This window comes from Narcine bancroftii, chromosome 6, assembly GCF_036971445.1.
Source record: "Narcine bancroftii isolate sNarBan1 chromosome 6, sNarBan1.hap1, whole genome shotgun sequence".
Lineage (NCBI taxonomy): Eukaryota > Metazoa > Chordata > Chondrichthyes > Torpediniformes > Narcinidae > Narcine > Narcine bancroftii.
Window position 1 is genome coordinate 137,029,180 of NC_091474.1, and position 27,873 is coordinate 137,057,052.

At 45.9% G+C, this 27,873-nt stretch overlaps 3 long non-coding RNA genes across 3 annotated transcripts in view; 2 read left to right on the forward strand and 1 right to left on the reverse strand.

Annotated features, from left to right (window-relative positions):
• On the forward strand, positions 1-12,547 carry LOC138736513 (uncharacterized). Its single transcript, XR_011340328.1, has 2 exons — positions 1-138; positions 12,279-12,547. It is a non-coding gene; the product is annotated as an uncharacterized lncRNA (long non-coding RNA).
• LOC138736521 (uncharacterized) overlaps positions 1-27,873 on the forward strand; it is a 203,937-nt gene that overhangs the window by 40,048 nt on the left and 136,016 nt on the right. The gene's annotated exons all lie outside the window — the stretch shown is intronic.
• LOC138736514 (uncharacterized) lies at positions 173-27,288 on the reverse strand. Its single transcript, XR_011340329.1, has 4 exons — positions 27,170-27,288; positions 26,195-26,250; positions 21,017-21,138; positions 173-361 (listed from the first exon to the last, which is right to left on the reverse strand). It is a non-coding gene; the product is annotated as an uncharacterized lncRNA (long non-coding RNA).

Genomic DNA, 27,873 nt, shown 5'->3' on the forward strand with positions numbered 1-27,873 from the left:
AGTGGGAGGTCACAATGCCTCATTTGGGGGGGTGATGCCTGCGATTGCCTCTCCTTTGCACTGGCCCTGATTTTTGAGTGCTCTTTTCCCATTATACAAGCAAGTTAGATGGAGTTAGAAGAGGATAGAAACTTTGGGGTGAGTAGTGCGACAGAAAGCACTCAAGACCAGAGAGAGTACAACACACTTTTATTCATTAAGAATGGCACACATGGTCTGTGGACTGAACTGGGGTTTCGTCAGGGGTGCAGGGTTTATATCGGGATGATATGGGGGTGGAGTCAGGGGAGGAGCCAGTTCTTGGAGTATCGCACCTGCAGTGAATTCCCAGTTCACTACATTCATCCCTTTTGAATGAAACCTGTGGGTGAAAACAGAGAACATCGGATAGTCAAAAAAAATTACAATATTGACAGGTTCAACCTGTCAGGAGGTCTGGAAATGTGGGCAGAGAGCCACAGTGTTGGCTGGCCCTGGGCTTCCTGACCCTCCTGTGTTTACGGGGCCTTAGGGCACAGGTGATCCAGCTCTGATTGAGGGGTGGCTGGAGCCACTTCTTGCGTCAGCTCACCTGTGTCCCTGAATAGGTCTGAGTCCTGGCCCCCTTGGAATGTGATAGTACAGATTCTATCACCAATGTGTATATGTACATATGTACAGATGGTAGTGTAGGATGACTGCGATTGGCTGAGAGTGTAGCCACACCTACTGGCAGGTCTTAAAAGGAATGCTCCTCGCCAGACCAGGTCATTCTGGACTGGTCGACCTACTTGTGATATGCTCCAGTCTTTTAGTTAATAAAAGTCTTGGTTTGGATCAACAAGTCTCTTGTTCTTTCGATGCGCATTCCCTTCAAAAAGAAATTTTGAAGGGATGGAGCATATGCTACGGCTGGAATGCCTCGACATCGACCCACAGTCAGCTATAGCCTCAAATGACTTTAAGCACTGGGTGAGGTGCTTCAAAACATACTTACAGCTCTCTGATCCTGCCGTGATAGAGGACAGCCATCAACTACTAATATTGATGATTATGGTGTCCCCGAGAGTCTAGCAGAATGCCCAGGATGCGACTACTTACGCCGCAGCCATGAAGGTGCTGAAAGGGCTCTATGAGCGACCAATGAACAGGGTCTATGCTCGGTACACACTCGCTACAAGGAGGCAACAGCCCAGTGAGTCCTGTAAAGCTTATATTCAGACAGTAAGGGCAATGGACAGGGACTGTGCCTGCACAGACAGAACTGCTGCGGAGACCACAGACGATCTCATTCGGGATGCCTACATGGCCGGGGTTCGATCGAATGAGGTGAGGCAGCGCCTGTTAGAGCACGGGGGAGAAAACCTAGAGGATGTGATCCAGATTGCAGAGACGATGGAGGCTGCGGTCTTAAGTATGGACATGTACTCTCGGGGCTGGACCCCACACTCTGATGTGAGTAGGATCCCTCCCTCTACCCAACTACTGTTGCTACGCTGCCCGATGCAACCCCAAAGTGTTATTTCTGCGGGAGGAACAAGCACAGCAGGTCCCAGTGCCCGGCGAGAAAAACTAGGTGCCAGAAGTGCCTTAAAAACTGGTATTGCTGCAGTCTGTCATTTCAAAATGGCCGCCGTCAAACACAGTGCCTCATGTGAAGCCAAATCGCCACTCTCCATTTCAAACACTTCTTCCTCAGAGCTCTCATCCAATGAGAGTGAGGACTCCACCACACGGCAGCGCCTGACGTCACGGGGCAGACGCCAAGGGCGCAAGGTACAACCCACCCTCGCCGCAATGACATTCACCCTAATGTCCGACCAGGCCCCAGCCCCGACCTCAACTTCCGCCGCTGCTGCCACCCACCAGGGACCCGTCAATGCCGACCAGAGACCCGCCGCTGCTGACCAGGGACCCACAGCCGCCGCCGACCAGGGACCCACCGCCACCGCCACTGACCAGGGACATGTCGCTGCCAACTGGGGAACTGCCACTGCCGACCGGGGACCTGCCACTGCCTCCAGGGTCCTGAGAGCCGAAACTCCTCTGTCGAGAAGGAGGCCCAGGCCATAGTCGAGGCAGTACGTCGTTGGAGACGCTACCTCACTGGCAGGCGCTTTATGCTGCTGACTGACCAACGTGCTGTCAACTTCATGTTTAGCAATTCCCAGCGAGATAAGATCAAGAATGACAAAATCGCCAGGTGGAGAATCGAGCTCTCCACCTTGAATTATGACATACGATATCGGCCAGGTCAACTCAATAATCAGCCAGATGCACTCTCCAGGGGGACTTGCGCCACATGCAACTGGACAGGTTACAGAAACTCCATGAGGAGCTCTGTCATCCAGGGGTCACTAGGTTCGCGCACTTTGTCAAATCTCGCAACCTGCCCTACACGGTTGAGGAGATTCGCTTAATGACCCGGGCCTGCCCAGTGTGCGCTGAGTGCAAGCCCCACTTCTTCCATCCGGAGAACACCCATGTCATCAAAGCCACCGGCCCCTTTGAGCATCTCAGCGTAGACTTCAAGGGGCCCTTACTGTCGACCAACTGTAACACCTACATCCTTATGGCCATCGACAAGTACTCCTGCTTCCCTTTCGCTGTGCCTTGCTCGGTCATTACTTCCTCCTCAGTCATAGAGGCCCTGCACAGCATCTTCGCCATCTTCGGGTACCCCAGTTACATTCACAGTGACAGGGGGTCCTCGTTTATGAGCGCGGAGCTGCGGCAGTACCTTCTGGAGCATGGTATTGCTTCAAGTAGGACCACCAGCTATAAACCATGTGGTAATGGGCAAGTCGAAAGAGACAATGCCACCATCTGGAAAGCAGTTACGCTTGCCTCCGGTCCAAAGGTCTCCCCACCTCTTGCTGGCAGGATGTGCTCACTAGTGCCCTACACTCCATCCGCTCCATCCTATGCACCGCGACCAATGCCACCCCCATTGAAAGGATGTTCTCTTTCCCGAGGAAATCTGAGTCAGGTACGACCATACTGGCATGGCTCACGGTTCCCGTTCCAGTCCTTTTACGACGTCACGTCCGGTACTCTAAGAATGACCCCTTGGTTGATTGAGTGACTCTGCTCCATGCGAACCCGCATTATGCCTACGTTGAGTACCTAGACGGACGGGAGGACACAGTCTCAGTAAGGGACCTAGCCCAAGCTGGATCAGATGCAGCAGTGCCTTTAACCCCACCTCCCCCTATTCCTTCTCTCCCAGGTTATGTGCTTGAACAGAGGGACCAGCAACACCCTATCAGCTCAGGCCAGACTGTCGACAACGGCATTGGGAATTGAGCGAAGCAGTGGCCGCACCCTACAGGCCTGCCAGCGACACAACTCCGGCGACCCCAATCCCGGCGCCAGATGGTCAGACCCCCTGACCGGTACAGCCCCTAACCTCCATTCACACTGGGGTCGGTTCTCAAAGAAGGGGTGAATGTGATAGTACAGATTCTATCACCAATATGTACAGATGGTAGTGTAGGATGACTGTGATTGGCTGAGAGTGTAGCCACACCTACTGGCAGGTCTTAAAGGATTGCTCCTAGCCAGACCAGGTCATTCTGGACTGGTCGACCTACTTGGTTTGGATCAACAAGTCTTTGGTTCTTTTGACGTGCATTACAGTCTGAAAATGTGGGCAGAGAGCCACAGTGTCGGCTGGCCCTGGGCTGCCTGACCCTCCTGTGTTTATGAGGCCTTGGGGCATGGGTGATCCAGCTCTGATTGAGGGGTGGCTGGAGCCACTTCCTGCGACAGCTCACCTGAGTCCCTGAGTAGGTTGGAGTCCTGGCCCCCTTGAGGTGGTGGACTCTCAGTTCCATCGGGTGCCAGGTCCCTAAACGAGACAGTGTCCTCCCTGCCATCTAGGTATGCCTCAAATGTGTAAATGAGGATGGCATGGAGTAGGTGTACCTTCTCGACCAAGGGGTCGGATTTGCTCCTCTTTACGTGCTTTCGGAGCAGCACTGATCCTGGTGCTGTAAGCCAAGCTGGGAGGGTTGTCTCTGACATTGACTTTCTAAAGAAAACATCAGCTTGTGAGGAGTCACATTAGTTGCAGTGCAAAGTAGTAACCTAATGGAGTTGTGCGCCATGGGTAGGACATCCTGCCAGTGTGAGACTGGAAGTCCTTTGGACTGGAGGGCTTTTACGGCCTTCCAAACCATAGCATTCTCCTTCTCAACCTGTCCGTTCCCCCGGGGGTTATAGCGAGTCGTCCTACTGGATGCAATGCCTTTCACCAGCAGAAACTGGTGCAGCTCTTTGCTCATAAATGATTTGCTCCAGTCGCTATGGATATAACCAGAATACCCAAACAGGGCGAAAATAGTCTAGGGCCCTAGTGACGGATGGCGTGGATGTGTCTGGGCAGGGAATAGCGAACAGGAAACAACAGTACTCATCAATGACAGTGAGAATGTACATATTCCCATTTGAAGAGGGGAGGGGTTCCACTGAGCCAAAGGGCTTGGATGCCTTTATCAGGTGTGTCTTTTTGGGACAGTAGAAGTGTGGCTTGCACTCTGCACAGACCTGGCATGACCTGTCATTTCCCTGACATCCTCAATTGAGTAGGGTAAATTGCGTGCCTTGACAAAATGAGCCATGTGAGTGATGCCTGGATGGTGGAGTTCATTGTACAGTGACCGCAACAGGACGACATGTGCAGAGGCACAGCTTCCTCTGGACAGGGCATCTGGAGGCTCATTGAGAGTACCAGGTTGGTAGACTATGTTGTTGTAGGTGGAAAGTTCGATCCTCCACCTAGCAATTTTGTCATTTTTAATTTTGCCTCATTTTATGTTGTTGAACATTAAAGCCACCGATCGCTGGTCCGTGAGGAGGGTGAATTTCCTAACCACCTGGTAGTGCTTCCAGTGCCTGATAGCCTCTACAATGGCTTGTGCCTCTTACTGCACTGATAGCTTCCGAAGCTCTTGGAAAAAAATGCAACCTGCCTACCGACCTGATTAAGGGTTGCAGCCAGAGCTACGTCTGAAGCATTGCTTTCCACCTGGAAAGGTACATTTTCGTCCACCCCATGCATGGTGGCCTTTACAATGTGTCTTCTGACACAGTTGAAAGCTGTTTGAGCTTCGGCTGTCAATGGAAAATAAGTGATTTTTAAGAGGGAACGGAACTTGACCTCATATTGAAGGACCCATTGGGCGTAATATAAAATAAAGTCCAGGCACCTCGGGATCAGGAGTTCCAACAGGGGATGCAACCTGTTGGGGTCAGGGCCCAATGATGCCATTCTCCACCACGTAGCCCAAGATGGCTAGACATCTAGTCCCGAATACACATTTACTGGTGTTGTAAGTGAGGTTCCCGGCTTTAGCTGACTGGTGAAAGTTCTGGAGGTTGGCGTCATGGTCCTCCAGAGTGTGGCCACAAATGGTAACATTGTTGAAGTATGGGAAGGTGGCCTTCAACTTAAATTCGTCTAACATTCGGTGCATCTGTCTCTGAAAGATTGAGACTCCATTCACGATACCAAATGGAACCCTCCGGAACTGACAGAGTCTCCCGTTAGCCTCAGAAGTGGTGTTGGGATGGTTCTCAGAATGAATTGGCAACTGGTGGTAAGCAGCTTTAAGGTTGATGGTTGAATAGACCTTGTACTGCACAATTTCATTCACTATGTCTGAAATGTGAGGGAGGGGATATGTGTCCAGAAGTGTGAAGCGATTAATAGTTTGGCTATAGTCAATTACTAACCTAGACTTTTCTTCCCCTTTTACAACAACCACCTGTGCTCTCCATAGGCTGGTACTGTGCTCGATAATGATCTCATCAAGCAGTCGTTATGTCTCAGCCTTGATGAATGCCCGGTCCTCTGCACTGTAGCACCTGCTTTTTGTAGCAATTGGTCTTCAATAGATGCTCAGATTGGGGAACAGAGGAGGTGGATCTATATTCAGTGTTGTCAGACAGCAAATGACATCAGAATTTTGAGACCTTCTGTTCCAATCCATAATGGGAGGAAGAGGACCAGAATACTTCAGGGCCACTTTGTTAAAGTGACAAGGAGTCAAGACCCAGCAAAACTAAAGCACATAAATTCTTAAGTACATACAGTTTGAACTTACAGAAGTCCCCCTCCTGTAAAGATAAATGAACCATACAATGTTCTTGAATATTTAGACTGCATATGATATGCTAAATAAATACTCTAATTAGTGGGATACACTTTGAGATTGAGATTTTGAACTGTCTCTGTGTCTATGAAGCTCTCAATTGAGCCAGAGTCAATTAAGCATTTCAATTTATGCCTGTTTACCCACACCTTTGTTGTGGAATTGTTCAGTTGGTATGGTATCTCATGGTTCAACACTATCGCTGCCAAGATTCCGGAGATGCCATCATTCCCCTCATTGGAGTCACTCTCCCCGTTCGGATCCTCATGCAGGCAAGATGGTGGGGGCCACAAGTTTCAGCAAGATAGCAGCCCTCCTCCTCCTCCTTCCACCCATTGTAAATGGTGCAGAATTTGAATGCAAGCAAGATGGTGGTGACCACGTGGTGCAGTAAGATGGCTGCGCTCCCTCCTCATTGGATGAAGGTGGTGCCAGTTTCAAAATGTGGCAGGATGGCTTCCAAGTTTTCCAGCTTTGCTTCTCTCGCTGCGTGGCCCTGCAGCAAGGCCATGGTGTACAACACTAGCACTGGGAGGCCGGGGGTTTGGGTTTTGGGCTCGCCTCAGTTGGCCCATTAGGGGTCGCTCACACTTTGAACCTCTCAGCACTTCCCCTCACCCTGTAGACTTTCACCCAATACCCCTTTCCACAACCGGAGCAGTTGGAGTCTTTAGCAGGACATCGAGTTCTTGGGTGCTGTTGCCGACCGCAGAAGAAGCATTCCTTAGTGCCCAAGGCTGCCATCGTTAAAGCCGATGCAACATGTGGCACCATTCTGGGACTTAGGTCCTCATGAAGGGTGCTGCTGCCTTCTAAATTGTCAGCCCCAAGTTGGGCCATCTCTAGTGACTTGGCCAGTAGTACATTCTCAGGAAGTGCCGCGCTGCCTTTCTCCAGCAACTGTTGCTGAATGTATTTGGACCACTCTCCAGTGACCAGAGCATCCTGGATCTGCTCATCCTCCTGTTCTCTGTCCATGCTGTCCTCATATCTGCAGTTCCTCACAAGTGCCCGTAGGCTGAGGACATAGTCCTCCAATGGACTTAACTGGCCGCTGCTTCCATTGTGAGAGTTGATGCCGCGCTAAGACAATGTTTTGGGGCCTCGTGTAGTGGGCCTTCAGCTTCTCAACAGCCACTGCATAAGTCGTACAGTCCCTGATGATCGGGAATCCTTTAGGTCCAACCCAAGAGAGGAGCGCTGACCTCTTGAGCTCATCCATTGAGTAGACCTCTTACGTGGCTGTCAGGTACATTTGGAAGCACCCCAGCCAATATGTGAACTCTTCCAGGGCCTCCAGGGACAGAAGTTCGATGAGGAGCATTGCAGACTTTAACAGTGCTTCCATCCCATTCTTTATTGAACAAAATTGTTGCGTGACAGAGCGCACTCAAGACCAAAGAGAGTACAACACGCTTTTATTCAATAAGAATGGCACACATAGTCTGTGAACTGAACTGGGGTTTTGGAGAGGTCCAGGGTTTAAATCAGGATATGCCGGGGTGGGGGGGGGGGGGGCGGGGGGGGGGGCGGGTAGAGTCTGGGGAGGAGCCAGTCCTTAGAGCATCGCACGAGTAGTGAATTCCCAGTTCACTACAGGGTGGTATTGGAAGGCAGGATAGACTTAATATTTTAAGGAACCAAAATATAAGAGAAATGGTAAAACACCTGCAGTGAACAGTAGAGTAGCTACAAAGTCTTGAATGGCCACTTCCTGCTTCTACTTATAAGTAAGGTTGTGTGGCTTGTAAAGCAGGGGTCACGTTTGTTCTTTGCTGGGCCCTCATTTCTGTGAGGGGGCTGGACAAAATGGTGACAAAGTTAAAGAATTTCATGGATGTTACATTCTAAATGTAGTATTACATGACAATAATGGAACCTTTACCTTGACCTTTAGTGTTAGTCATTTGAGTTCTCAGGGATCATCTTATGGTTTTGGAAATTCATCCTAAATTTCTGAGGATTTCATAGTCATAAGCATCAAGCCACGCAAAACAGGCATTTTGGCCCTCACATCCATGCTAACCACCTTTAGCAATTCAGTGCATGTCAGTGATGTAACGGGATTGGGTGAGGAATAGAAGAATTATTAGGAGGTGAATGAGCCTGAAGGAGAATAGGGGAAGCATCTGAAGATAGTTTCCGGAACTAGTTGTGTTTTGTTACCTGCTTGGGAAGGTTACATGTAACTTGTGGAAGGTCTTTCATCTACGGTGAAAAAATGTCTATGCATGCATTTTGTGGTAATTCACAGATGTAATATCCAGCCAAAAATCTATTTGTTGGAGGAAATCAGCGGGTCAAGCAGCATCAATGGGAGAAAAATGGATGATGTTTCATATTGAAACCTTCATCAAGACAAGACTGCTGAAGACCACTATACATATCCAAGTATGAGTGCTTTAGATCCAAGGAAAATCAAAGGATAATTAGACTGAGGTCCAGACCATGATTCCCTGGCTTTTAATGGCTTTTTTTTTCATAGAAATTCTATTGCAGTGTGCACTGAACTGTATGATTGGATTTCCCAGACAGTGTATATTGTTTAGCTGACACTGTCTCAAGTTTCTTCTGCTGTTAGCTTTTTCTTCTGTTTGGGTAAATTACCTTCAACCTCACTAAACATTTAATCAATATATTTTCATCCAATATCTAAGCAAATTGTTATTTTGACCAGATTGTATTCTTTTTAATAGATGGTTTATGATAAGTTGTTCTACAGATGTATATAACTCTTTAAGACTTTTTTTCTTCCTGTTCTGGAACTGTGTTTTAAACTGAACTGTGAAATTGTAAATATTCCATTATTAAAATAAAATGGTATTCTTCATTTTCACTACCACCGAGGAATTCAATCCAAACACTAGGATCTGGTTGTCAGAATCAAATGAGTCTTATCCCATTTTCTTGACTAAGTTGAATCATTTGTTTTTATTAGAATAAAGGAGGCTGAGTAGAAACATGATAAAAGTAAAGTAAATGATTAAGGGCATAAATAGGATAAATATTAGGAACCATTGCTCCATAGCAAAGGTATCTAAAGCTAGAGGGCATAGATTTAAGACAAGGCAAAGAGCTTTAGAAGAGATTTGAGGAAGAATATTTTAACCGCGGTTAATTGGAATGTGGAACATATTGACTGAGGGAATGTGGAGACAGATTCTTACAATATTTAAAATGGATCCAGACAAACACTTGAATTATTAAAACATTGCCAGCACTCACTTTGAAAGGAAAAATGATGAAGCACCTTATAAGCTCCAACAGCCTCAGCAATCCTGTGCTACCAGTCATTCTTCTCTTTGGCTTGGCTTCGCGGACGAAGATTTATGGAGGGGTAAATGTCCACGTCAGCTGCAGGCTTGTTTGTGGCAGACAAGTCCGATGCGGGACAGGCAGGCACGGTTGCAGCGGTTGCAGGGGAAAATTGGTTGGATGGGGTTGGGTGTTGGGTTTTTCCTCCTTTGTCTTTTGTCAGTGAGGTGGGCTCTGTGGTCTTCTTCAAAGGAGGTTGCTACCCACCGAACTGTGAGGCACCAAGATGAACGGTTTGAGGCGATATCAGCCCACTGGCAGTGGTTAATGTGGCAGGCACCAAGAGATTTCTTTAGGCAGTCCTTGTACCTCTTCTTTGGTGCACCTCTGTCACAGTGGCCAGTGGAGAGCTTGCCATATAACACAATCTTGGGAAAGCGATGGTCCTCCATTCTGGAGACGTGACCTACCCAGCGCAGTTGGATCTTCAGCAGCGTGGATTTGATGCTGTCGGCCTCTACCATCTCGAGTACTTCGATGTTAGGGATGAAGTCGCTCCAATGAATGTTGAGGATGGAGCAGAGACAACACTGGTGGAAGCGTTCTAGGAGCCGTAGGTGATGCCAGTAGAGGACCCATAATTCGGAGCCGAACAGGAGTGTGGGTATGACAACAGCTCTGTATATGCTAATCTTTGTGAGGTTTTTCAGTTGGTTGTTTTTCCAGACTCTTTTGTGTAGTCTTCTAAAGGCGCTATTTGCCCAGGGGAGTCTGTTGTCTATCTCGTTGTTGATCCTTGCATCTGATGAAATGGTGCAGCCGAGATAGGTAAACTGGTTGACCGTTTTGAGTTTTGTGTGCCCAATGGAGATGTGGGGGGGCTGGTAGTCATGGTGGGGAGCTGGCTGATGGAGGACCTCAGTTTTCTTCAGGCTGACTTTCAGGCCAAACATTTTGGCAGTTTCCGCAAAACAGGACGTCAAGCGCTGAAGAGCTGGCTCTGAATGGGCAACTAAAGCAGCATCGTCTGCAAAGAGTAGTTCACGGAAAGTTGCTCTTGTGTCTTGGTGTGAGCTTGCAGGCGCCTCAGATTGAAGAGACTGCCATCCATGCGGTACCGGATGTAAACAGCGTCTTCATTGTTGAGTTCTTTCATGGCCTGGTTCAGCATCATGCTGAAGAAGATTGAAAAGAGGGTTGGTGCGAGAACGCAGCCTTGCTTCACGTCATTGTTAATGGAGAAGGGTTCAGAGAGCTCATTGCTGTATCTGACCCGACCTTGTTGGTTTTCGTGCAGTTGGATAACCATGTTGAGGAACTTTGGGGGGCGTCCGAGGCGCTCTAGTATTTGCCAAAGCCCTTTCCTGCTCAAGGTGTTAAAAGCTTTGGTGAGGTCAACAAAGATGATGTAGATTCCTTTGTTTTGTTCTCTGCACTTTTCTTGGGCTGACATAAAACACAACCTTCAAGGGGAAGAACCTCTGTTAAGTGTCAGGCCCAGATGATGTATTTGGCTGCATGAACTAATTGACTGGAGTTTTTGTAGATATTTTCAACCTTCTGATGTTGTTTAATAAAGCAAATCAACTCCTGCCTCAGGAAGGTCTTCAATTCACCTAGTACCACAATAGATCAATAGCAAATGCCATCTTGCTGATCCTCCACTGTGCATCAGACCACTTTCTCCACAGGAACACCTACGTCAGGCTAATGTTCATTGACTATAGCTCAAGTGTTCAACACCATCATAATAGTAAAACTTTGTAATTAAGCTCAGGGATTTGAGACTCTATTCCTCCCTTTGCAACTGCATCTTGAATTCCTATTGAAAGGCACCAATCTGTATGGATTGGCATCATCACCTCCTCCATGTTAACAATCAACACAGGCACCTCATGGGTATGTGCTTAGTCCCCTGCTCTTTTCCCTGTGTACCCTTTGATTGCGTTGCCGTTTTGTTCCAATGCAAGCTATAAATTCACTGATGACATCACCTTTGTCGGCTAAATAACTTGAAATGATGTTAGAATACAGGAGTTGGCCAGAAAACAACAATCTTGCTCTCAATCTCAACAAAATCAAGGATCTTATTTTTTATTTTAGGACTGAAATGATCACACACCTGCCTATATTGATAAGACAGGGGTGGAGAGGGTTAGTACTTTCAAGTTCCTGGGAGACCATATTTCAGAAGACCTCTTCTGGAGCCAACATATCAAAGCAACCATAGAGCCTTAACTTTATAAAAAGTTTGAGGAGATTTTCCATGCTGTTGAATACACTACCAAACTTCTTCAGGTTCACAATGAAAGTATACTGACTGGTTGTGTCACAGCTTGGTTTAATAATACAAGTGCCCATGAATTCAGAAAGCTGCAGAAAATACCAAACATGGCAAGGCCTATCACAGACTCAAACCTTCCATCTACTGAATAAATCATTGTGAGGCTCAGGAAGGCAGCCAACATTTAAAGGACTCGCATTGCCCTAGTCACAACTTTTTCTCACTGCTACCTTCAGGTAGATCGTACAGAAGCCTAAAGATGAGCACTTCTTTCCAACAGCTGACATGCTCTTGAACCTCCCCTTGTTAGACAAATCATGAACTACTCTGACACAACAAAAATGATTGTCTGCTCCAATGTAATGCCAGTTTTCTTTTTTGTATTATGGTAATAGATATAATTTATTTGTTTATCTTTTGTATTATCTCTTTTTAATTTAATATACACTACTATAGTTATTTTTTCTTTATGAAATACAGTACCTGCTCGGCTGAAGCAAGTAAGAATTTAGATACGTATGTACAGTTTACAACGTATATGACAATAACCACCAACATTATCAAGTTCAAGTTATCTGATTGTAGACAAAACAATATTTTTCTAGATCACTGTGCATATACATGTGGTGGTACACCACCAGCCTACTGCAGGGGGCGACCTCTGTACCTGCAGAAGAACACGGGAGGACAGGGCAACACCTGGCTGGCTGTCAATCAGCAAATCTGAATGGACAAGCTCCAACTGGTTGGCTGTCAATCACCCTCTGGGCTATAAGCTGCGTCCGGCCATTTCAGAGTCAGTTTCAGAGCTTGCACCAGTAGTCTCACAGCTAGTTCGGTGAAGGTTTAAGTTGAATAAAGCCTGTAGAACAGACTTTATGTTTTGTGTGTTTGCTTCTGTTCGATAGCACACCACAATTTATTCAATTTAAAATTTAACGTTGTGATGGAGAAGTTCCTCAGTGCCGGGAGCCTCAAAATCGACCCACGCCACCTGGAAGCACAAGCACGCTTTGAGATCTGGAAGCACACGGTTGAAACGATCATAGAGGCTCACACCGATGACATCCTAGACTCCGACCGGAAAAGGCTCATTTTACTCCGATTGAACCTGGGCCCCCGGACCTTCCAGGCTCTCAAACATTGCACCGGGTACTCAGATGCGAGGAACACCATCGAGATCAATGTACAAACCTCCCACGAATGTGGTTTTTGCAAGGTATCTCCTAAATATCCATGCCCAGCTGCCCGTGGAGACGACTGAGTCCTACCTGGGAGTCCTGCGTGAGTTTGCCCAACCTTGTCTGGCTGAACCCAGGGTAAATGAAAGGGAGGTCGCGAGACTGATCAAGGATGCCTACAACTGGGAGCTACGTGCGAAAGCAGTCAGGCAGAAGCTGCTAGAGGACGATATCTACTCCCTAGCCAAAACAGTGGAAGTAGTCTGAACCCTGGAGGCAGCAGCCCTGCACACCAAAGCCTTCGACTCCAGCTTCCCCAGGCCTCCACATGGTCAGCACACTCGGCTGCTGTGGCCCTAGACCAGATTGGGGACAAAAACATCGCTGCTGCAGGCACCCAGCGCTCTTGTAAGTACTGTGGGTCCCAGTGTGGGTATGATCGTCAATCACGCCAAAACTGCGTGACCAGAAACCAGTAGTGTTCGAGATGTGGCAAGAAAGGCCACTTAACTAAAGTATGCCTCTCAAAGCCTGCCGGGAGCTCAGCGGCCCTCTACGACCTGCTCCCCTCCCGCGAATCCCCGCCACATGTGATTGCCAGGCGACGCCATTGCCCTCGCAGGTACTTCCAGCCTCTCCAGCTTCCGTGGCCCAACTTCTGGCCTCGCCATCAATGATCGCTGCGTGCACGCCATACATTCGGACCAGCTTTTGCTGAGCACGAAGTCTACAGTGACGTCACTTCCGGTTCACGGAATGATGTCACTTCCGCCACACGTCAACCTCGCCGACGGCGTGACGTCACTTACCCTGGCACAAACAACACAGCTGGGGAAAAGGTCAGCCTTACCCTGTACTCCCATGTGGCGCCGACATCTTAGGCTGGTCAATCCCAGGCACCACCGCCACCTGGGACCTCCCAGGCCTACAACAAAGTTGGTATTGATGATGATGACGACATGGTCAACATGAGTGCTGACCAGGCCACCCTACTGATACACCCCAGACTTCTGCACACCGCAGATCCCTGCCCACCGCACCACATGCTTATGGAGAGCACCACCGGTCAACACTCACCTCTCATGATGCCTGCTGAGGATGCCACCGGCCACGACTCCCCTCCACCAACAGGGAACGATGACTCAGATGCTGAGATAGTCCTAGCAGCCACTACCCTGACCAGGGACATCCCCCATGGCCTCGGGTGCTCCATGATGGACATTAAAATCAATGGACAGGTAACAAAGTGCCTAATCGACAGTGGCAGCACTGAGAGTTTCATTCACTGAAGCTAAAAATCCACCCCACCACCTTCTCTATCGCCTTCGCCACCCAGGACTGCACTATCAATACCTCAGGTGCTGCTCGGCCGATCTGACTGTGGGGTGGGGGTAGACATACACCGGGTTTAGGCTCCTGGTCATGCCCAAACTCTGCGCCCCAGTCCTCCTGGGTTTAGACTTCCAATGCCACCTGCAGAGCAGCACCCTTGCCTTCGGGGGGCCCCTAACCCCACTCACGCTCCACAGCGTGCCGTCCAACCAGCCCCGGCCAACCTGCAGCCTCTCCACGCTGCGCATCACCTCTTCCCCGTGCTCTTCTCACACCTCACACCAGACTGCAAGCCAATAGCCGCCAGAAGTAGGCGCTATTGCACCGCAGACAGAGACTTCATCAAGGCAGAGGTGCAGCGGCTTCTGGCGGAAGGTGTCATAGAGCCCAGTAACAGCCCATGGAGAGCCCAAGTCCTGGTGATCAAAGGGGGCAGCAAGCCAAGAATGGTCATGGATTACAGCCAGACCATCAACCGGTACACCCAGCTGGATGCCTACCCCTTACCAAGGATAGCCAACATGGTCAACGAGATAACCCACTACCAGGTCTTCTCCATAAATGACATGAAGTCAGCCTATCACCAACTCCCCATCCACCCACGGGACAAGCCTAATACAGCCTTCGAGGCAGATGGGTGCCTGTACCAGTTACACCGAGTTCCGTTTGGGGTCACAAATGGGGTCTCCATCTTCTAGCGGGAGATGGATCGTATGGTAGACTGGCACAAACTGAAGGCAACTTTCCCATACCTGGATAATGTCACCAACGGCAGCCACGACCAGCGGGACAATGATGAAAACCTGGAGAAATTTACCGGAAAGCTGAGGAGCTGAACCTTACTTTGGACAAAGGGAAGTCCATGTTCAGCACCACCCGCCTTGCCATCCTGGGGTGCATCATGGCACATGGTGTAATCGGCCCAGATCCAGGACAGATGCGCCCATTAATGGAGCTGCCCCTCACCCCATGCTCAAAGCCCTCTGCAGGTGCCTTGGCTTATTATCCTACTATTCACAGTGGGTTCCCCGCTTCTTGGACAAGGTCTGCCCACTGGCCCAAGCCACAACTTTTCCTCTCCCACCCGAGGCGCAGACAGCCTTCACACGCATCAGGCAGGATACTGCAGATGCCACAATGCATGCTGTGGACAAGGACTCCTCCTTTCAGGTGGAGAGTGATGTCTCCGATGTAGCCTTTGCCGCTACCTTCAACCAAGGGGGGCACCCAGTCACCTTCTTCTCCAGGACCTTCCAAAGTTCCAAGCAAGGGCACTCAGCATTGAAAAGGAGGCCCAGGCGATTGTGGAACTAGTCCGTCATTGGCGCCACTACCTGGCCGGCAAGTGGTTCACCCTCCTCACTGACCAGCAGGCTGTGGCGTTCATGTTCAACACCACTCACAGGGGCAAGATCTAGAATGACAAGGTCTTGCGCTGGAGAGTCGAGCTGGCAAGATACAACTACAATATCCAGTATCGCCCAGGGAAGTTTAATGACTCCCCTGACGCCCTCTCCCGTACCTGCGCGTCACTCCATGACGACCAACTGCATGCACTGCACAAGTCCCTATGCCACCCAGGCGTCACCCGCTTATACCACTTCATCAAGTCCCGGAACCTCCTGTACACTGTCAGGGACATCAGGACCATGACTGAGGCGTGCTGGGTCTGTGCGGAAAAAACCTCATTTCTTCCACCTGGCCAGGCTCATGTCGTAAATGCCACACAGGCCTTCAAGCACCTCAGCATGGACTTCAAGGAGCTCCTGCCTTCCACAAATCAGAGCGTCTATTTCCTCATGGTCATAGACAAGTACTCCCACTTCCCTTTCACCATCCCTTGCCCAGACACCTCCACGGCCACTGTCATCAGGGCATTGACACAGATCTTCACCATGTTTGGCTACTCTGCATTTATCCACAGCAACCGGGGGGATCTAGCTTCATGAGTGAGGAACTACGCCAGCACCTGACAGCAAGGGGCATCGCAACTAGTTGCACGATTAGTTAAAACCCGAGAGGTAATGGACAAGTGGAGCATGAGAATGGGGTAGTTTGGAAGGCAGTCCTCCTGGCCCTTAAGTCAAAGGGGTGGTTCATAGAGTACTGGCAGGACACCCTCCCCAATGAGACCCCTCACGAACGCCTGTTTTCGTTCCTTAGAAATCAGCAATGGGAACATCTCTCACAGCATGGCTTGCATCTCCGGGACCAGTGCTCCTGTGTAGACATGTGCAGACACACAAGGCCAAACCCCTGGTCGAGCAGGTATTCCTCCTACATGCGAATCACAACTACGTCTATGTTAGATTCAGCAGTGGCAGGTAGGTCACCGTCTCATCCAGGGACCTGGCACCAGCTGGAGCACCCACCACAGTACAGCATCCTCCATTCCAGGACCATACCGGCCTGACATGCTTCCCTGACCCCGTACAGCTGTGGGGCACTCAAGACCCCCCTGGGCACCGACTCACTCCAACCATGGGGGATGAACCTGCCTCCCCACCCATCCAATGCATCGCACTCGACTCAGCCCCGGCCCCCCCGGCCACCCCTCTGCGCTGCACCTTGCCAGCCATTCCGGCCCCCACTTCCAGCCCCTGCTTACCCTCGCCGACCTGTGACCAGGAGCCAACCCTGCAACGGTCACCAGAGACTCCGATGGCCACCAGACTGTCTAAATTTGTAATAATGTATATATATGTGGGGCTCTGTTAGATCATGGACTGCAAACCTCCCCCTCCCCCCCCCGGGACAATTTTAAAGGGGGTGAATGTGGTGGTACACCACCAGCCTACTGCAGGGTGTGACCTCTGTACCTGCAGAAGAACATGGGAGGACAGGGCAACACCTGGCCGGCTGTCAATCAGCCGACCTGAATGGACAAGCTCCACCCGGTTGGCTGTCAATCACCCTGCAGGATATAAGCTGGGTCCAGCTCTTTCGGAGTCAGCCAGTATTGCACCAGTATTCTCACAGCTAGTTCGGTGAAGGTTTAAGTTGAATAAATCCTGTAAAACAGATTTTATGTTTTGTGTGTTTGCTTCTGTTCAATAGCGCAACACAATATATACATACACTATACACAGCTCGTAATAATCCATAATAATCACATATATAATAAAGATATAACATAAAATAAATGCATATAAATATTTTTCAATTTTTACTCTGTTATAGGGTACCATACCAGTCTGCGGGAAGAAGCCATTTCCCAGCTTGGCTGTCCTGATTTTGATGATCCTGTATCTCCATCCTGATGGTTTTAGGTCAAAGATACTATGTGATGGATGAAAAGGGGCCTCAAAAATTCTTTGAACATTATTTAAGCAATGTTTAAGGTGAATGTCGTCAGCAGAGGAAAGGGAGACCCCAGTGATTTTCTCAGCTGTTGAAGATCCTCTGTATTGATGGCTGACCTGATGCTTTGCAGCTACAATACCACACAATGATGCAGCCAGACAGTATACTCTCATTTGTGCTCCTGTAAAATTTTGTTGAGCTGAGAACCTTGCCCTCCTCAGCCTCCTTTGGAAGTGTGGGTGCTGCTGGGTCTTTCTGACTAATGAGGAAGTATTGTGGGTCCAGGGTAGGTTGTCCATTATATGCACACCAAAGGAACTCTCTCCACAACAGAGTCATTGATGGTGGATGGTACAGTGTGATCGACTGTCATCTTCCTGATATTCACAATCATCTCCTTTATCTTATCCATGTTGAAACACACGATTAATGTAGTGGTTAACACTGTTAAAATGCTGCGACCAGGCTAGAATCTTGTGCATTTTGTAAGGAGTTTGTACATTCTTCTCATGTCTGCATGGGTTTCCTCTAAGTGCTCTGGTTTGCTCACACCATTGAAAAATGTATTAGGTCAATTGGGCAGCACGGTCTTGTGGGCCAAATGGGCCTGTTATTGTGCTGTATGTCTTAAAAATAAATAATGTAAAATTAAAACAGAAAATGCAAGAAATACAGCATCCTAAGAAATCAGGCTACATATGCAAAAAGAGAAATGGAGTTAATGTTTCAGGTTTATAATAATACTAATATCTGACACTTAATTTCATTATGGTACTAATGTTTTCCACTCATCAAGCTTGAATCCAAAAGAACATCACAGACAAACGATGACTATGGCAGGTACGCATGCTGTCACCGAGTACAAGGCAAAGTACAGCAACACAAAGTGCAACAGCACAACAATCCCTGGTGAGCTAAATATGATTCCTCTAATTAGAAGATTAGGGAAGTTGTCTTATCCCCAAGCTCCTCAACAAATTCTGTAGATATACCATAAATAGCATCATAGAGGCTCTGCTCAAGACCAGAAGAAACTACAGGAAGTAGTGAATACAGCTCAGAAAAGAAAATTATCTCCCTTCCATGGACTCCCATCTACATCTCCTGTTACCCTGGAAAGGCAGCCAGCACATTAAAGGATACATCACACCCAGACATACTCCCTTCTCCCATCTCCCAATAGGAAGAAGGTTGAAAAGTGTGAACACATACACCAACAGACTTAAAGGCAAACTTCTTCCTCACAGCCATCAGACTCCTGAATGTACCCCATAACAGTGCTATCCTGATGCCCTTGGTTGGTTTTTATTGATCTTCCTTTTTTATTGTAATTCTTTACTCTATATAGAGTGTTCTTGACGAGGATGCATGAAAGTGAGAGACAACCGTCAGTCTGTTTGCAAAATGCCTCACTGTACTAGGTATTTTGTGACAAATAAACTTAAACTTGTCCCTACCAAAATATGAAGGATCATTCTGTAATTTTTTTTAAATATAAGTGGAATATATTTCAAAACCATGGTTTTAAGTCATGCTTTATGAATGTGGAGAAAGCAGCACTCAATGAAATACCAACTGGTAATATTTTGAATTTGCAATGGTTCTTAATGTCAACACTAACAGTCGCCACAAGAGGGGGCACAACCCTGTTTCTTTTACATTTATTAATTTTTTTTAGAGCTTGTGAGTATGTGTGGATGTTTTTTTTTATTCCGTCATATGTTGACTATGTGATGCTAACAGTCAAAGGATATGGCACAAAATAGATCTAATGGCAGAGCACATACATGCCAAGGATCAATTGATTCAGGAGGAACTCAGTGGTTGAGTTGCATCAGTGAGAAATAATGAACGTCAATACTTTTGGGTCAGAACCCTTCATCAAGTCTGAATGTGTAGAGAGGAGAGAGCTGGCATGACAATGAGGACAGGGTGGAGGGGGGAGGGGCGTGTGAATCAGGGAAAGTTTGAGATATGACATTTAATTGCCAGGTGCCAGATAAAGGAAGAAAGAAGAGAAATAAAAGGATCAGTTGGAAGATGAGTCACAATGATGGAGTGGAGTGATATAAAGACTGCCAGTGCTGCAATCTGAAAGCAAGAGGAGGTGATAACAGAGGTGTAATGAAGGCTGCTGGGGAAAATCTGTTAGGGAAGGACAGATGGGACCAGATGGTCCTGAAGAAAAGTGTGGAGGGAGAATAATCTGGGGGAAATGTGGGTGAAAGACGATGGATTCAGGGAGTCATGGGATGAGAATGGTTGTGGGTAGCTGAGTATCTAGGAGGAAGGGAGAGGAGAATCGTTATCTGAAATTGGAAAACTCAAAGTTCGTAACACTGGGCTGCAGACTGCCCAAGCACATTATGAGGTGTTGTTCTTCTTGTCTACACTGGGGACTCACTTTGGCAGTGGAGAATGGACAGGGTTGTGTGGGAAATGGAGGAGAATTTGAAATGGCAAACAACTGAGAGCTTGGGATGGCCATTGCAGACAGAGCGCAGATGGTCTACAAACATTTCTCAGGTCTGCACTGTCTTATCAATGCAGTGAGACCACATCAAGAACATTAAATACTGAAGATGAGGGAGGAGGTTGACATGAATCTTTACCTCATGTGGAATGGCTCCTTAGGTCCCTGAAAGGTGGTGAGTTAGGAGGTGTTAAGACTGTGTGCACCTCTGCAGAAATAGAGGGAAGTACCAGGAACCATAGAGAGATGGGTAAGGAAGGATGAATGGACAAGGGAATTATTGAGGGTCTGATTCAGAAGGTGGAAAGTGTGGGGAGGGCTAGATGTGGTTGATACTGGGTTTAATTATAGTTTGTGGAAATGGTGAAGGATGATATACTGAATTTGGAGGCTGGTGGAGGAATGGTGAGGAAAAAGGGAACTCTATCCCTGTTCTGTTTGGAGAGATGGGGGCAGGGATGGAGGGATGAGAGCAAAACTATGAGAAATGGAGAAAACATGGGAAATGGCTATTAACCACAATGAAGGGAAAGCCACATTGCTTGAAAAAGGAGGGCATTTCAGATCTCCCCTTGAGAGCAGATGTGGTGGAAGCAGAGAAAATGACTTATGATCTAGGTAGCTGTGGGAGCTGGTGGGTTTTGTAATAAATGTTGGCAGATAGGTTGTCTTCTAAGATATATATAGAGAGAGAGAGCTCTAGAAAGGGGAAAGAAATATCATAAATAGCCCAAGTAAACCGAAGAGCAGGGCGGAGGTTGATAGCAACATTTATAAAATTGTTCTGCACAGGTGCAGGAAGTAGCAATTGATGTATCAGATGAAGAGTTGGAAATTATACCTGAGAAAAACAAAACGGTGACTATTCAACATACCCATTTGAAAGGCAGGAATAGCTGGAGTCCATACATGTGCCTAAGGCAGGGCTTCCCAAACGTTTTAGCTCATGGAACCCTTTTGGGGAGCACTTGGAAATTGCGGAACCCCAATTGTTAATTACAGTTTAAAAGACCTGGTACATACACAAGCACAGTAAGAAAGAAAATAAACTCACCATTCTCCACAATGCCCGTACGCTCTCTGATGACACAATGGGGATCATCTCCACTCAGTAGTTGGTCCAGGCAGTGATGACGAGAAGACCAGTCCTCTGCTGACTTCACCTCCTCTGCCACGCTAGAATAGCCAGCCATTGATTAACAGGCAAAGTAGGTGGGAGTCTGTCCTCCCATTGACGGCACAATTGGATAATGCTTGACTATAGGTTTTTCTCTAATTATAATGGTCACTTAAAAACAAAGCAGATTTCTATTTATTACACTAGGTGGTGCTTCATTACATTTTTCAATAATAATGTGGCAACTAATGTTTTTCAGAAGTTCTTTACACAAACCGTGTTACTAGAAAGAATAAAATTTTCATCAGTTGTTCTACTGGTACATTTTTACTGTAATTTTGATTGGCTTGTTTTACCTGTTTTTAAAATAAAATTCATGAAGAGCTACCATAAGAAGTTATCAAGTGAATGAGTGATTTGGCTGCTAAAATCCATTCTGCCACAGTCACTGCAAGTACAGGTTACATCAAATTATGCTGCTTTTAATATCAGACCTGCATTAGTATATACTACAATCACTGCATGAAACCTTTCCTCAAAGACAGTGCATGATACCAAAAAAAGATACTTTTACTTAAAGCAGTGTCACTCAGATGTTCCACTGTTTATCTCTGTCTGTATGCTGTTATAATTGATGTCAGTAGACTGTTATAGTTGAGTTCCTAAGGGATCTGTGATGGGGCTTTGGCTTTTTAAAGTACAGTATATATCAATAACATGAAAAAAAAAAGCTAATTGTAAATCTTTTACCTCTTGATTTTAATGCTAAACCATTGCACGAGAAGTGTTTACTGTCTAGATATATTCTGTGACACAGCTGCTTAATCTGCATGGGATATTGATCTTTATAATCTTTCTCCATTTGTGCCTTTTCATCGAAGTGATAAAGTTCCATCTGAAATTCTCATTCACAAGATCTGCTATACCGATGTGAATTAATACAGATCCCATTGAAATATTTAAGGTATTTCTCATTGCATCCACTCACATTGTCACATGACTGCCAGCTTTTACACTTTATCCTCTTTAACAAGAAGGAAAAATGTTGTGTAGGCTTGGACTGTTTTCCCTGGAATGAAGGAGGCTGAGGGGTTGGGGGAGGGGTGACCTTATGGAGGTTATAAAATTACGATGGGTGCAGGTTGATAGATAGGGTGGATAGCCACAGATTTTTGCTTGGAGTTTGAGAGTCTAAATCTAAATGGCATGAGTTAAAGGTAAGAAGGGAAAATTAAAGGGGAGCTGGGGGAAAAATTTTCCACATGGAGTGAGCTGCCAGAAGAAGTCGTATAGGCAGATACAATTACAATGTTCAGAATACTGTTAGACAGGCATATGGATAGGAAAGGTTTACAGAGGGATATTGGCCAAAAACATGCAAATCGGACTTGCTTGGTCAGCAGGGACAAATTGGGCCAAAGGACCTGGAAGACCTCATGACTAGGACTGTATAATTTCTGCTGGCTACTAGGAAGCCTGTACTTTGAACAGCCAATTCTGCCCCTCTCTCTCTGTCATAGCTATATGTATCCCAAATCCTAACAGACTAGTTGAAACCATCGTGAGTACCAGTGTAAATCTACCTACCAGGATATTGGAATTCCTCCAGGACCAGGTACAACCGGTTCCTCTTATGCAATCACCTCTGCCCCAGTAGAAATTCCAATTCTCCAGGAATCTGAAACCCTTTCTCAGTCACACATCCATCTGCCCAATCCTTCTTTTCCTGTCCACATTATCACGTGGTAGTGCTAGTAATCCAGAGATTGCTAACCTCGTGATCCTGCTTTTTAACCTTCTGCCTAACTCCCTATATTCACTCTGCAGGACCTCATCCCCTTTTCTACCTATGTCATTGGTACCAATGAGTATAATGATCTCTGGCTGCTCACTTTCCCCATTGAGACATTGTTGCCTGGCATCCGGGAGGCAATAAACAATCCTAGAGTCTTGTTTACAGCAACAGAATCTCTTGACAAACCCAATTGTGTACAGCTATCCTTGACACCATCCTTCCCTCCATGAATCTATAGCCTCTTTCCACTGGAATCCCAGTTAATTGGCTGTGCAGTGTCCTGGGATAGGAAGCCATTTGTGCTGCTTCCACTGGGCCACCTTTAATTAGGACAGTGATTGCTTTTCCACTGAACACACTCATCCCCAAGGAAATGGGTGACTTTCTGCTGTTCTTTTTCCACTGGTTTAATTGGCAAACTGGCGTCAGCTGACTCCAGGGTTATGAGTAGGGGTAGAGGCTGTCAATCCCTGGCATGAAATGACATAATTTGAAGCTGGTGTGCTGACTCTTTTCTTTCTCCACTGGACCCTGCCCCAGTTAATTCTCCATTAATTCCTGGGACAATGTGCCAGTGGAAAAGGGGCTTATGATAATCAGAAACATTCAATTGGTAAGGAAGTTCTATGGCATGCTTGCCTTCATTAGGTTGGCATTGACTATAAGAGTAGATGAACAAGTTGCAGGTATATAAAACTTTGGTTAGGTTCACTTGGAGTTCTTTTTATGTAATTTTGTTTAGCCTTCACAAGAATCATGTGGAAGCTTTGGAAAAAATATAAGGATGTTGCCAGGATTAGTGGGCATGAGTTCTAAGGAAAGGTTGGAATTGAGTTATTTTCTCTGTAGTATGGGAGTCTGAAGGGGAGACCTGATAGAAGTTTATAAAATTATGAGGACATAGGTAGGGTAGAGACTCAGAATATTTCTCCCAGGCTAAAAACATTATATACTTGAGGACATGTATGCATGCATTGAAGTTGAGGGTTGGGGAAGATTAAAGGAAAGGTGTGTGGCAAGTATTTTTCACAGAGAGTGGTAGTTGCCTAAAATGGGGTCCAGTAGTTGTGGATGTGATTGTTTTATTTAAAAACTTTTTGATAGAAATATGAATATGCACAAAAGAGAGGGATATGTATCATGTGTAAGCAGCAGAGTTTTAGATTAATTTTTGCATCATGTTCGGCGCTGATTCTTTTATGTTCGATGTTCCTTTTATGTAACTATCACATGTTGCCTACAACAGGGAGGCTGATAAAATTAAATGTATGTTGGCAATTATAGAATAACAAAATAAGATGTGAAATAGTCATTGCAACAATCTCTAACCCGAGGCCCAGACCATCTTCTCAATGTTCCTCCTTAGGTCCTGATTCATTGTTTTGTTACTTGAAATAGTTCAGCAGTGTAATATGATTTCTTTGAGCTGGGCAACTAAACTAAGTCAGGAAGTTCCATCAGCATGATGTGACTCTTTTGCAATCTTGTGATTTGATTTTTGTCTGAAGTTCTGTGGGGACAGAGGCAGTTTGTGCATTGGACTCAGATCATTTATCTGCCTCCTGCCTCAGGACTAACTTCACAATCCTGTACTTCCGAATGAATTAGAAACTCACAATTGTTTCATTGTTTGCTGCACTACATCAATATGTTTGAACTTGAGGAATTTGTTTGTTATTCATATTTTAATCATATCTTTGTTTGTAGTCCATTTTATATGGCCATTAACACGTGAAAATTTCAATAAGTAAATATGACTTTACTTAACTTGAGTTGCTTATCTTTACCAGGAGATGACAGTAAAAAAAAATAACAAAATGTCTGAATGTTGTTTTATATCCTTAGGCACTAAAATGTCAAAAAAATCTATAGGTTGACAGTTGATATGTAGGGTATTGACCTTGTAAGCTCATTCTTTTTGAAAAACTAAGAAAAGAATAGAAATCCTATGTGATCTGACTTGCAGAGAGAGCCTCCAGGAGGCTGTGAAACAAAGGATGTAATACTTAGGTCTTTATAATGCTGTGAAAAAGACATGATTTAAGCCTGTCAACAGAACAAGAATGTAAGAAAGGAAGTAGTACCTTGCTATTCATCCTCTTATGCTTTCTCTACCATTCAATATAATTATGGCAGATTACTGTAACTTTTCTGGACCATCCCCATTTCCTTTGGTGCAAGTTATATCCAAAATATTTTTATGAGACTCCTAGTGTCATAAAGCACAGAAACAGGCCCTTAGGTCAAACACTCCCATTCTGACCTGAGCTTGTCTCATTTACCTGTGTTTGTCCGATGCCACTCTGAACCTATTCTATCAATGTGTCTGCCCCAAATGTTAAGTAAATGTAATCACATCCATTTTTACCACTCTGCAGTTATTTCCAATATACTCACCACTCTCTGGGAAAAAACATGCCTCTCATGTCCTCTTTAAATCTTTCCCATCTCACTTAAATCTGTGTTAAGGTTTTAGACCACTATCCTGGAGCAAAGACAATGACAATCCATCTAATCCATGCCTCTCATTTTATAAACCTCTATAAGATGACTCCTCAGCCTCCATCCGGAACAAGAAAAGCAGTTCCAGCCAATTCCACTTCACTCTATGCTTCTTATAATTTTATAAACCTATCAGGTCTCCCCTCAGCCTCTGAGGCTCCAGAGAAAACAATCCAAACTTCTTCTTATAACTTACATCCTCTAATTCAGGCACCATCCTGGTAAATCTGTACCCTTTCCAAGTCTTCACATTCTCCTGTAATGGGGTGAACAGAATTGCACAGTATTCCAAATGTGGCTGAACCAAAATTTACATATCTCCAACATGATTTCCTTACTCCTTTGCCCTGCCCAATAAAGGCAGGTATGCCACACACCTTCTTTACCATCCTATCCACTTGTGTGGTCACTTTCAGGGAGCTACAGACCTACAGATCCCAAGGGTCTAGAACTGATGAATTGTACTACACAACATCTCTCTGTGTAATCTAAATATTCTTTTTTACTTTCTCTTTTCTTTCTTCTTATATTTTTATGCCTATAATTTAAAAAAAAACTTTTTTCAATTTGTTTTTTTTTTGCTTGGTGAGATAAATTGGGTGATAAGGAAGGGTTTTAGGGTGAGGTGAAAACCATCATGTATGTAATCAATTTGGTTTTTTTATATCTGTATTATTATAATAACTGTAGTTACTCATGTATGGAGTATTAAATAAAATAATTTTTAAAAATTCTCTTAAGGGTCCTGCAGGCATAGCTCCATGCTGTAAGGGACAATAGTTAAACAACCCCAACCCTTTTAACAGTGCATATCTTACCAACAGTTTCTCTAGCACCCTTCCACATTTCTGGAGTGAAGCAGGTTGGTTCAAAGCTGGCAAAGAAAGAGAATAAAGAACACATGGCACCTTTATAGTGCTGGAGGTTCCAGCCCAGGTTATTAGCAGGAACTAATGGCTTGGAGCCAGGAGGGTTAATCCAATTAAAACTGCCAATGGCCCAAGGCCAAGTGCAGACAGGCTGGAGAATTCAGTCCAGGTAAATTACATGGTTCCCAACTACAAGGTGTGTACTAATGGGTGGGGCATAACCAAACCTTGATTGGCAGCTGGTGTGTTCTCTGACTAGATAGGGGGCAGAGCTGTCAAATGACAGCCACAACCCTTCTCAATACACCCTCCCATCTACCTTTTCATCCAAGACATTTGTGTACACCATAAACAACAGAAGTCCCGAGACCACTGTGGACACTGGTCATGCATTTCTCGCCTGAAATAACAGCCTACCACCACTTCCCTCTGACTTCTATGTGCAAGCCAGTTCTGAATCCAAAGTGACTCCAATCTTTCACCTTTGGCCTTGAACAGTCCTATTTTCTCCCTCATTATTTATAATTTAGAAATACAGTATGGTAACAAGCCCATCCAGTCCACAAATCCGTGCCATCCAAATACCTCAATATGTTACAACCCCTGTAAGTTTTTTGAAAGGTGGGAGGAAACCAGAGCACCCAGAGAAATCCCAGGCAGGTCACAGGGAGAACATACAAACTCCTTACAGACAGTGCTTTAATAGTGTTGTGCTAATTTCTAGGCTAACCATGCCACTTTTAACCTCTTATATTTAATGCGTATAAAATGCCTTGGGATTCTCTTTAATTCAGCTTGTCAAGGACATTTCATGGCTCCTTTTGGCCTTCCTCATCCCCTGCCTGAGCTCTTTCCTGCTTGTTCTTGCAGTTCTTCTTAAATAAAGGGACATCATTACCACCCTCCAGTCTTCATGTGCCTCACCCGTGTCTAAGGAAGAAACAAAATCTCTGCAAATGTCCATTTAATTTCTTCTTTTGCTTCTCATAAGACTTCAACATGTACTTGATAAAGTCTTAGCACCAACAGTATTTCCTTTCTTCCTTTCTCCTGATGTCAATATGTTTTGTGACATCACAGTTCTTTTCCCCATTTCCCTAGCTACCATGACCTTCTTCACAGCCATGAATCATCTGGACTCCCACAACAATGATGAGAACATACCAAAAATATTGCTACCACCTGTGTGAAGAAATTCCTTTTCATCTCTGACCTGAATGGCTGATCCCTTATTTTGTATCTGCATTGACTGGTTTTCAATATTCTGGCTGGGGAAACATCAGCCCCACATTTATTCTGACAAACCACAGTGGACCCAGCACTGATCTCTACAGCACATCACTCGTCACAGGGCTTCAATTTGAATAACACCAACCCCTTTAAGAATTCATTATGTGCAACATGGTGATAGATTGTCCTGGAAAATATGTGACCAGGAAAGAAAGTCATATCTTTAACTTATATTTATACATTTATGCACATACATACATGCACACATCTTTAAATTTATTTGCACTGGCAACTTTACTTATAGCTGCTGAGGCCCTAGCTCTGGAATTCTCCATCCACTCTCCTCTGTGGAGTCCTATGGTCATGGTACCATGTTAAGGCCATCACATCATGTTTTT